Here is a 10,911-nt window from a genome sequence, read left to right on the forward strand (position 1 = left end):
CAAAAATCCATCCCTATTTCAGTTTTTTCGCTTAAATGTTTATAACCAGCATCCACTCTCTACGGTTGTTTTTACTTATAAGGTTAAGTTAGTTATAAAAACTAAGGTTTTGTTTTCACCAAAGTTTGTTTAGATACAGGCAAATGCATGTAAGTAATAAAAACTACAACGGGTTTAGTATTTTAAGAGAACACTGATTTGATTTTCCCAAAATGTTGAACTTAACCGAAACGGCGATTCTATTTAGATCAGTTAGACCACAACTTTTAGAGGGCTTTTATTTTGTTCACTCATCGCCCAATCTAATAGCATGTTATCCCATAAAAGCATGTATAAATGTCGTCTATATAAGCCAACCTAAGCGAGGCATAGATCATCCGTTCGTATAATCAATAATAAATAAATACGCACTTCGTTGAACAAACAAATCGTGTATTTATTTAACAATAAAATCATACACAATGAGTAAGCAAATATGTATTTAAGATTTGGTAAGCTAATGATTTCTGTCCAAAGTAACATGTACCATACGAGTCAGTTCTGATATACGCAGAAAAATTAAATACTGCTATGTCAGCTTTTGACCTCATGAACCTAGGATGGAAAGTCGTGTCTTTAATGTCCAGATGATTACAACATTTACTTTGAGTTGTTTTGTTAAGAGACACATGAAAATCATAGATATAGACAGTTTGTGAGAATGCGTCTTATTAGGTTAAACATACCTACTTACTTTTATTTCAGAAATAAATGTTCGCGTAGGTATTCTATCACATTATGCTTCCCGATCAATAAACTAAATTATCAAAATTTAAAAAAACTTCAATTTTATTACTATAATAAAATTATATTTATTTAACCGCATCGGAAATCCAGGACATGTCCAATGCTAGGACAAATATTATTATAAGAGAAAGCTTCTCTCGTTGTATTTTTAGTTCCCCCATTTTCATTGACTAACCAATGTTTACTCACAAAGTACTTATTAACCCTTTGATTCCTACTTCCTTGAATAATAAAATCTGTTAAACTCAAAGATGCTCAGTGGGTTTCCTACAACTAGGGCGAAATCAGAAACAGAGAAACCATTAACTATATTCAAAAACTGAAACTTCTGTTTTTATTTAACTTATCTTTTTTCTCTTCTTTTTTCTTTCTTTTTTCATTATTGGTATATTAAATACCTACCCTTTATATACAATAATTATATAAATATAATAGCCTTTTTTCGGACAAGACAGTATTTTTTTTATTTTTCGTAGATTTTTCTTTTGTTCCACTTTTTCCTGTCCGTTTGCCAGGTGGCAAAGGCCTCCTTTAATCTCTCTCAGTCTTTCTTCTGATCTTGCTACGCTAAAAATAGTATTAACTTTTTTAAATATACACACTTTTACACTGGTAAATGCACCGTTTCTCAGGCGTCATCTCTGCCTAAACACAGCGAGAGAAGAATGAGTTCTACAGCTCACAGGCTGATTATTTTTTATTAATCAAGTTCTTTAAATTTATAAAATAATTAAACTTTTACAACATCGGAAAAGGAATATTCTGCCACATTGAGCGTCTACTCACTACAACTTTAGACGGTTTAGCAAACTTACAGGTCTAAGTAAGCTTAATCAATAACTAATTTAACTAGTACTACTGGAACCTAATTGAAGCTACTTTATGTAAATTTTATATTTAATAAAATAAATGGGCCTTTTAAAGTTAAAAAGTTAAAAATCCAAAACTATACGAAAGTTAAATCCCTAATAGTTTTGGATTATAAAATTTTACATTGTCTCATTTTAACTTGACACAAATTCCCTTTATTATTTGTCAACGTTGTCCTTATTCGCCCACTCTTAATTCCGACAGAACTTTAAAAATAATTAATTAAAAGTTCTAGCTATTACGTTAATGTACACCTACTTGGGGACTTCTAGAATTTGATTTAGTTCAGTTTTCTATGCTACAAACGAAACAAACCGAGGACAAAGTTTACTAGATCCAGTCGCTTAGATTAAATTGTGTAACCCTAGGGAATGCTTATACTCACTCCTAGTTGTCTACAGAACTTACCAAATTATAATACAGCTACCGTTCGACTACTAATGAAGAAGAACTTAGATAATTTGTTTTTAATGTCTCTCAGGCTATTCTCTCTTTACTGTCAATATCCCGATAAATTATTTGGCCGCGAACATAATATGTCAGATGCATAGTGTATTGAGGATTCAAAAAGTATTGGTACACAAACGAAAAGTTTAGCATTACTATTGCTATAAAAATAATTTCTATAATTTTTGACAACAGGATATAAAATATCAAACGTTAAAACATTGCATTCTTTGTAGGGTTTGCCTTAGTAGCATTAAAACTACTCTGCTGCTATATAAAAAGCATTGCCATCATTGTCTTTAATTAAATATTATTTTTTATGTCCCTTCCATACAAAATACCCAAATTAATACTTTCGAAAGAAATAGATGACGCTGTCTGCTTATTTAGTTTCACCCACTTTAACGGTGACTACATATTAAATTTAATAAAACAAAGATCCAAAGGGTCTTTCTTGACTTTAGTACCATACCCTTGCTCTTGCTTTAGATTAATATCTATATAGATATTCTAAAGCAAGAGAATTTGGTCTGAGGCTAAACGCTGAGGGCGATACAGCAGCAACAATGGTCGTGTGTTCTAATAATCATCGCTATGTGCCAATGATTGTTTCGATCTGCGCTCACGCCACTTAGACTTGCTCCTAGGCTGTAGAAAATCACCGTGAGGAAAATAGCCTACCCAAAAATCGACGACGAGTGTCTGGCATATAAGACTACCAATTTGCCTATAAAAATAAAAATGATCAAATAGATGCAATCTGAGGCCAAGTCCCATATATGGTTTAAGCGCTATAGGAATATGATTATCATTATAGTCGACCACAAGATTGTAGTTTTATTTATTTCTTTTATAGTATGTAATTATATAGACTCTAAGCACTATGGTATTACTTGTCATCGATTCACGTAAAGTTGGAAACACTTAACAAAATAGTAAAATGCATGTAGTGCTACATAAAGCTATCCAAGTAACAACGGATGAAGAGTCGGCACTGGAAGTCGTTTGAACATAGAGAGTAAATAAACACAATAATACATCATCTCCCTATTTATTTACACTTCTGAAGAGCTATTTCAGAATGAACGAACCAATATTGATTCAATAATGTCGCTTTAAAATGACTGTAACTATTTCCACAAGTAAGAACTATTTATCTCTAACGATACAGGTTTTGTTTAACAAATACAAATACGGATAATTTACAAAAATAATGTATATAAATACTAACATTTTATTAAAATAAGAGCAGTTGTCACTTAATATTAGGGTGTCATGGGGAACATGGTGTAATGGTTGCAGCTTTTTACAAAGTGTGTAAAAGAAAGTTGGCGATTAAAGAGTGGCGGAGAGTTTATTGCCAGTTCTACTCTTGCCTTATACGCCCTTGATTTGAGAATTGGCAGTAAATGTAAACTTAGACGCGTTTAATATGTATTTATTTTTGACGTTCATAAGTGTACATTGTCTTATGTAAATGAATACATGATCTTTGAGTAATAAATAGGATTTACCACCGCTTTAGAAAAATACATTTTAACAGACCAAACCATGTTTTACAGTTAACCAATGAATTTGTAACAGTATATTCGATAATTTTCATTTTGTGGTCATGTTTTCTAAACGCGAAACGACGTGACTGTATCACAAAACCTTATTAAGAAAGTACAAATTGTTTAAAATTAAGAATTTCTTTTACAAGTAAAATAAAAGAAACTTCATCTAGGCCAAATGAAATTCCAAGTATCGTATCCAAGATATCTTTTGATAATGATGTAACCCTGCCCCAATTAACATTACATAAAACGAAAGGGTTGCTAAAGTTAACCTTAACTGATATGGCTTTCATTATTAGCTTTGACGCCATCTTAGAAAGCGTTCATTTTGGCAAACATAGGTTATATAAAAACCTTGTTAAAACTACATGTTTGAGACCTATTTTATATAGAACACTAGCTGACCCCGCAAACGTTGTTATGCCATGTATATAATTTCTAGGAAAACCAATTAATTATTCTTTCTAAAAGATAAAAAATAAAATTTAGGCATGAACCAGGAGTTTAATTACAAACATTTAATATGAGATAAATAGCCCGATTATGATCTCTGTTTATAGCCTATAAATTTGCTTGTACAGGAAAAATCAATAATAAAAAAACATGGCTATCTCTTGCCTTCTAACCTATACTAGCCGTTTTACGTTTAGTAGTTTATAGGGGCTCATTGTCCTCTAGATGTGTTTTGCATATCACAGAACATGGCCACAGGCTGTTTCTATAAGTATTCCTTATCACATTTTATATTAAATTGATTGATTTTATACAATATAAGCGAACAGTAAGACAATTTAAACAGACGAATGATACTCAATTTCTAATTACATTAGCTTACGCCCGAAACGATTTAACTCTGCCGCTTTCAAGTCTGGTAAAGTAATTATTTTTTTGTTAGGGTGAGCTTTAATGGGCTGATGACATGTGGACAGGGCCTGTTTGTGAACCCCTTCTTTGGTTAACCGTTCTTACGAAAGACCGTTGAGCTTCCTTAATTACGCTGCGGGTTAAGTGATAAGAACATTTAAGAATCACAAAAAGCTTGTGAAATCCATCTTGCTTCATGCCACACATACTTTATTGCATTTTCCCTTTAACAAAAGGAATTTTAAAACTCGAATAATCGTAACGTAACGTCAATAATATTTATTTATTAAAAAGCCTAAAAAAGAAAGTTAAGGTTATTGCTATATCCGTACATAATCGAAAACATTATACTCTAATAAAAACTATAAACGAAACATAACCAGTAAAAATAAATTATACGACAACAGCAATAAAGCGTGATATGAGAACAAGTTATGTGTAACTAATATAACAATGTAATAATCGTTAACTTGCAAGTCATTCAGTAATTAAGTGACAAAAAATCGAGATATGTGGGTAAAGGATTAGACAATGACAAAAACATTGCACGCAACGCAAATTAACGACTGCTTTTATAACACAATGTATGGTATAATTTAAAAACGAATGCACTAGGCTTTTGCTTTACGCGTCATCCATTTTCCGCGGAGTCAATTAAACTATAGCCGGCAATAGCGGGCTTTGGCGTCGAACGAAAACGATAAAGTTGCATTGTTGACGGACCCGCTCGATCACTTTGATCGCCCGCGTGTCACACACGTTATCATAGTTAGCCTTTATAAAATGTTTTTGTTCGAACGTGTTGCATAATAACAGTCATTTGTTTTAAAATTCAACCCTTTGGCTTATGCTTGATTTTAGTGGTACGTGATGAACTCGACGTCCACCGTTCCACAACTGCGCGTTTTTCTAGGCAGATTTTAATCTCCTTTATTTTTTTTTCTTAATTATTTTCTTTAATTAAAACCGCTGCCGCGCACCACCACTTTGTGAAACCAGCTGCCCACTGATGTGTTTCCGAACCAATTCGACTTAGAGTCCTTCAAGAAAAGAGCGTACCAATTGTTAAACGGCCGGCAATTCACTCGTGAGCCCTCTCGGAGTGAGAGTGTCCATGGGCGGCGGTATCATTTAACATCAGGTGAGCCTGCTCTATAAAAAAAAGAATATATCTGGTTACTAAATCACAACATCATATGACGTATACCCAGTAATTTCCTCTGACCGAGGCTGGGTCAGATTTATAAAGACCAGTTACAGATTAGTAGGAAGCCTAGAGTTTGAGTAAGGCTGTATTTAGCTCTGTTTGCGGTAAACACACGTTAATTTGACCTAACGACCCATCCGTAATTCCTGTCTTACGGTTTCCGCATTTGTGGGTGGAGATGGATTTGCGAGGATAGGTATTATCAACTAAAAAGATAAGTCCAATGTGTTTGTAGTCAAGTACAAAATGTTTATTTTCATGGACTCAGTGATATCTTTCTTTTATCTCAGAAGAATAATAAAAAATAATAGTTTATTTACTCGATGAGAACATAACATATTGTATGTTTTATTCACGATCTCAGTTCCATATATACTTTACTTGCGGGCACGGTATTTATATAAAAATAATATCTTCCAGTCAAATTCAATGAAACTTAATCGATTACTTTAAAAGTTTTTAACTTTTTTTGGATTAACCGAGACTCTCGCAGGACCTCAACAATCACTCACGAGTTGAGCCTTAATGGTAGTATATAAATCGCTATCAAAGAAATTCCCGGGGGTCGGAAACAACAAAGTTAACAAGGGTATGAGACGCTCATTTGCGACATTGCCACATTGATGGCTGATTGCTTAATTGCTTCGTTTAATCAATTGACCGTTTGAGAACGTTGTTCGGACGCTGTTCAGTTATTGCGTTCCTCCGGGTCACAAATCTCTTTTATTAGCTAGGTCTTAGTAATTGTTACCTTATTAAATATGACTAGCTAGTTGAAATACTAGTTATATGCGGATTTAATTATGCGTGCCTAATATGCACAATATTACTATGAGAGACATCTTTCTCTTAATGTTTTAATGGGAGTAGCTAATGATTTTTCCTGATCAAATTAATTAATCAGTTTTATTAAATAACTAGCAGACTCGGCCAAGCGTTGCTATGGCTAAGGTTTTTGTTATATTGCATAGTAGTAAACTGTTCAAGGGAAACGGTAGAAGAACTTATGTGAAAGGTAGATAAACAAATATTTGCAATAAAATAATAATGCGGGTATATATTGAGATGTAAGCTATCTTTTAAGTTAGATCAAACACACGCTGTGCAAATTTGATTGATATCGGTTCGGTAGTTTAGGAAGTCCACAGCGGACAAACAACGTGATACGTAATTTACATATGTATTAAGATTATTAAATAATCTTTTAACGCAGATAGTTATGTGGTTGTTTTATGTTGTCATATTTAAATTGGTATTTAATGTTATTTTGATTGTCTATAGTAAACTAATAAAAATGACTACTCGAACCTCTGAATCAAGTACTATCATAATACTTGCTTTGAGCTAGTTGATTAATAAGCATTTCGTGCGAATGTTTGTTGACCTTTTCTATCAGTGTTAATACTTTGTACTTTCTTAGAATGATGACTCGATTGATGTAAGCAATTTAGCTGATGTCAATAATGTACTACTGCGAATTAAATCGTTTGTCCAGCATTTACATCATTTATACCGTTGTCTCATATTTTATTTATATTATTCTCTAGTAGAAAAATCAGTGCTTATTATTGTCAAAGTATTGTTCTTCTTCTTTAAGTGCATCTCCATTATTGGAGGTTGGCCGTCAGTTTCTTGAAGCGTGTCTTGTCCTGCGCCAGATGCCGCAACTGTTCCGCATTTGCAATGCCCGTCAACGTTGCAAAGCCATGATTTCTTCCTTCGACCAACACGCCGTTTACCCTGAATTTTACCCATTATAATTAGCTGAAGGTGGTGGTAGCGGTCATGGCTCAACACGTGGCCCAGGTACGCAATTTTCCGTTGATTAATGTTTCAATTTCATTTGTAAACGCGAGATGATCAGCCTCCTGTGCCTGACCCACGCCGTCAACATTTTCTAAGGTAAGCCGGTTTCTTCAAGATATTTTCCTTCTTCGTTAGAGTGAAGAAACCGTTGAAGCCAACTAGGCTAACCATGTTATAACGATATAGTTACAAATTAAATAATTTATTTGCCATATCAAAAACTAGAATTATGACCAATATATAGGCCTTTTAAGTAATTCCCATGCCAGGGGACCACTGTATATTGCACATAGCATTGTGTATTACCCACCAAGTTTTCAAATATAAGTCATACAACATAAATAAAGACTACGATTACACTGAATAACCCGCTTCATTTTAAAAGAGATTTAGCTCTTTAAAATGATAAATGTTAACTGAGTTGTCTTAACGGTCCATTTAATGTTTATTGACTATTCAATTTTGAGTTCTTATTCAATAAAACGGAACATCTCAAGACCTGATAATACATTTTATAAGAATATAATATTTATTTTATCTTATTATACATATTATATCTTGTACCGATTTATAGGGCTGTACAGACGCAGAGCAAAAGAACAATTTTTTGGTATATTTACATAAAACAAACTTACACGATACGACTTACCACTAAACAATATATATATACGACATCCAATATAAGTTTTCTATAGGTGAAACCTATATTTCATAATTTAACAATATAGAATAAAAGAAACTAACGAATACAAATAAATATATAATTATGACAAGGATTATTTAGATAATAGTTTCTACTACCATCCTCCGACTAAACCTTATAAGGAATATATATTTTTAATACTCGTAAAAAAAAATAAACAAAATTTACACAGACACTTTTCTCTATTTTAGCAGCAACGCTCTGTGCCAAAGTTACTAATTTCCATTAATGTTGCAAAATAGTAATAAGGGGTTGTGAAAAAAATGCTTTGTGCACGTTGCTCTCTGAAAATCAGCTTTTCCCTGAAGCTTTTGGCGATATTCCAGTATCATAGAACTGTCTTTGTTTGGTTAGCTTCATTGTACACCACTTAAAAACTATCCGGAATATGTTCAATTGCAAAAATAAATAATTCACTCAACAGATGTTTCAGATTCACAGCGATTGGTTTGTAATGTTTAAATTGGTATGATAACGATTGATGATATGCATTTAAGTAATTTGTTTCAACTAAAATCTTATTTTATAAAAATATTTTTCTGTAATAATACGCTGTGGCGACGAAAGGTTTTTTTAAAATTTCAGTATAGGCTGTATACATTACGTTTAGGTCAGAGGATATTCTCCAATTGAGATGATTACCTTCTAAGAATGCTTGCGATATGATATACAGGAACTAAATTATCTTCTATTCTGATAAATGATCTTCCATTTACCTACATGAAAAGTTCGTTCGAAAACTCAACATTAGTTAAACTGCTTTTATTAAAATTAGGAGATTACAATCTCGACTGAAAGCTATGGAAGCTTAAAATTAAAATTATAATGGGGCGTGCGATTTCATTCACATTGCTCCATTTACTTGTAAATCCTTTAAGTAGGATATAGAAAAAAATATTCCCAAGAGAACAATCACACATCTCCTCATCCATTGATCACAGTTGTTAGAGCGTTTAAAAACACCAGATGATGTTCTTTAATAGTATTTTAGCTGTAAGTACGTATCAGTTAAATCGTTTGAGAAACTCAACACCCTCAAATAGGAAAACCATAAATGAGTTTTCATCGGAACTTTAACATTACTTCCGCAATGCGCTGGCGCTTAGAAAGGAAATATTATCGTTATGAACGGTATTGTTCCCTTTATATAAACACGGTTACGCATCACGGCCATGGGTCACATCAGGTACATTTTGTAAAGGCTTTTTAAAACACCATTTATACGAATTTCTTTAGTTTTTTAACACTGCTCTTACCTGTGCGCTTGTGCTACATTAATTGTTATTCAACAATACACATAAAGCGTTAAGTCAAACAAAACTCAGTGCAAATATGGCTGCTTAAATCTAAAAACACAGTATACATGACAATAATGTTTTAAAAAATATACCAAACGACGATTATTTTATTGTCACGCTATCTCTTTTTTTATTTAATGTTTAATAATTATATTCTTTCCAGCTATGTATAAAACTGGGATATTACTCAAATTAAAGGTTTGCAGTTAATTAATACGGTGTTTACTTATTTGCACTTCAATGTTAATACATTAAAATATTCAAATCAACATTTTCAAGTAGTCATCTGAACAGTCTTTAAATTAAAGTATTAATAACTCACCCATAATTATAAATCCGTTATAAAACATCTAATAGTCCACAAACCACTATCACTATCACACTACATCCCAGTAACTAAACTGCGAAAAAGTTTACGTCGTGATTGTGGAGCGATCGGCTCAATGAAGCGACGTGCTCAGTACACAAGACTCACCGCCAGAATGAGCTTTAAGCTCTTCGCTCACTATGTAAGCGCCAGCAGCGGTTCGGAACTTCCCTGATATATATTATTTGAGTAAACTGTCAAATTTTTATTAATTGAACGTAAAACTTCATGGATATGTTAATAAATTAATAATAACACGAAGTAGATTAAATAATAACTTATTCGTTTTATTTCATTGTAACTTTTATATCATGAAATGTGAAACAATATTCATCCTTTTAAAACTTACTTTATTGATTCTGTATAAAAGCGGAAGAAAATTGGACTCGTATTGTGAAGGAAATGAAGTAAATAATCTCTAAAAGCTTACAAAAACTTTTTTGAATTACCGAAACAAATGGAGGTTCATCAATAATAAAACGCAGAGCCAATTTAATATTAACACGAGATTTGTAATCCCATTTAAGTCAAATCCGATAAAAGCCATTACGTACATTAACATTCGATACATTTCGTTTCATTATTATATATTTAAGAGATAATTAATGTCAGATAAAGTAAGTTAAATTTTAATTAAAAAACACATAACACCACGACCTTTGGGAATTGGCCTCATATTTCTCTATCTGTTTACGTGGTAATTATTTTTATAATAAGCAATTAGGTGATCAATAATCTGTGCCGACGACTTTTTGGGTTAAAGGTGTCACGATGTCTTCCTTCATCGTACGAGTGTGTTTATATCCTCACATAGAAAAGTCCATTCGAACTTTCGAGTCAGATATAAGAATCGCACCACCACTATGTGGAACCAGCTGTCCACTGTAGTAATTCCGAAGGAATTCGACTTTTAGAAAAGATCGTTACTGTCGTTTATAGAACATGCCTAGGTATAAATAAGTTCTAGGCTTCAGATTGCTTAATATAAAATATAAAATCCGATATGA

At 32.6% G+C, this 10,911-nt stretch overlaps 1 protein-coding gene across 1 annotated transcript in view; it reads right to left on the reverse strand.

Annotated features, from left to right (window-relative positions):
• Positions 1–10,011, reverse strand: part of LOC110999738 — a 64,738-nt gene extending 54,727 nt beyond the window's left edge. Inside the window, exon 1 of the mRNA XM_045629601.1 lies at positions 9,860–10,011. The gene's annotated coding sequence lies outside the window, so the exon portion shown is untranslated. The remainder of the gene's footprint in view (positions 1–9,859) is intronic.
• Between the last annotated feature and the right edge of the window lie 900 nt (positions 10,012–10,911).

This window comes from Pieris rapae, chromosome 9, assembly GCF_905147795.1.
Source record: "Pieris rapae chromosome 9, ilPieRapa1.1, whole genome shotgun sequence".
Classification (NCBI taxonomy): domain Eukaryota; kingdom Metazoa; phylum Arthropoda; class Insecta; order Lepidoptera; family Pieridae; genus Pieris; species Pieris rapae.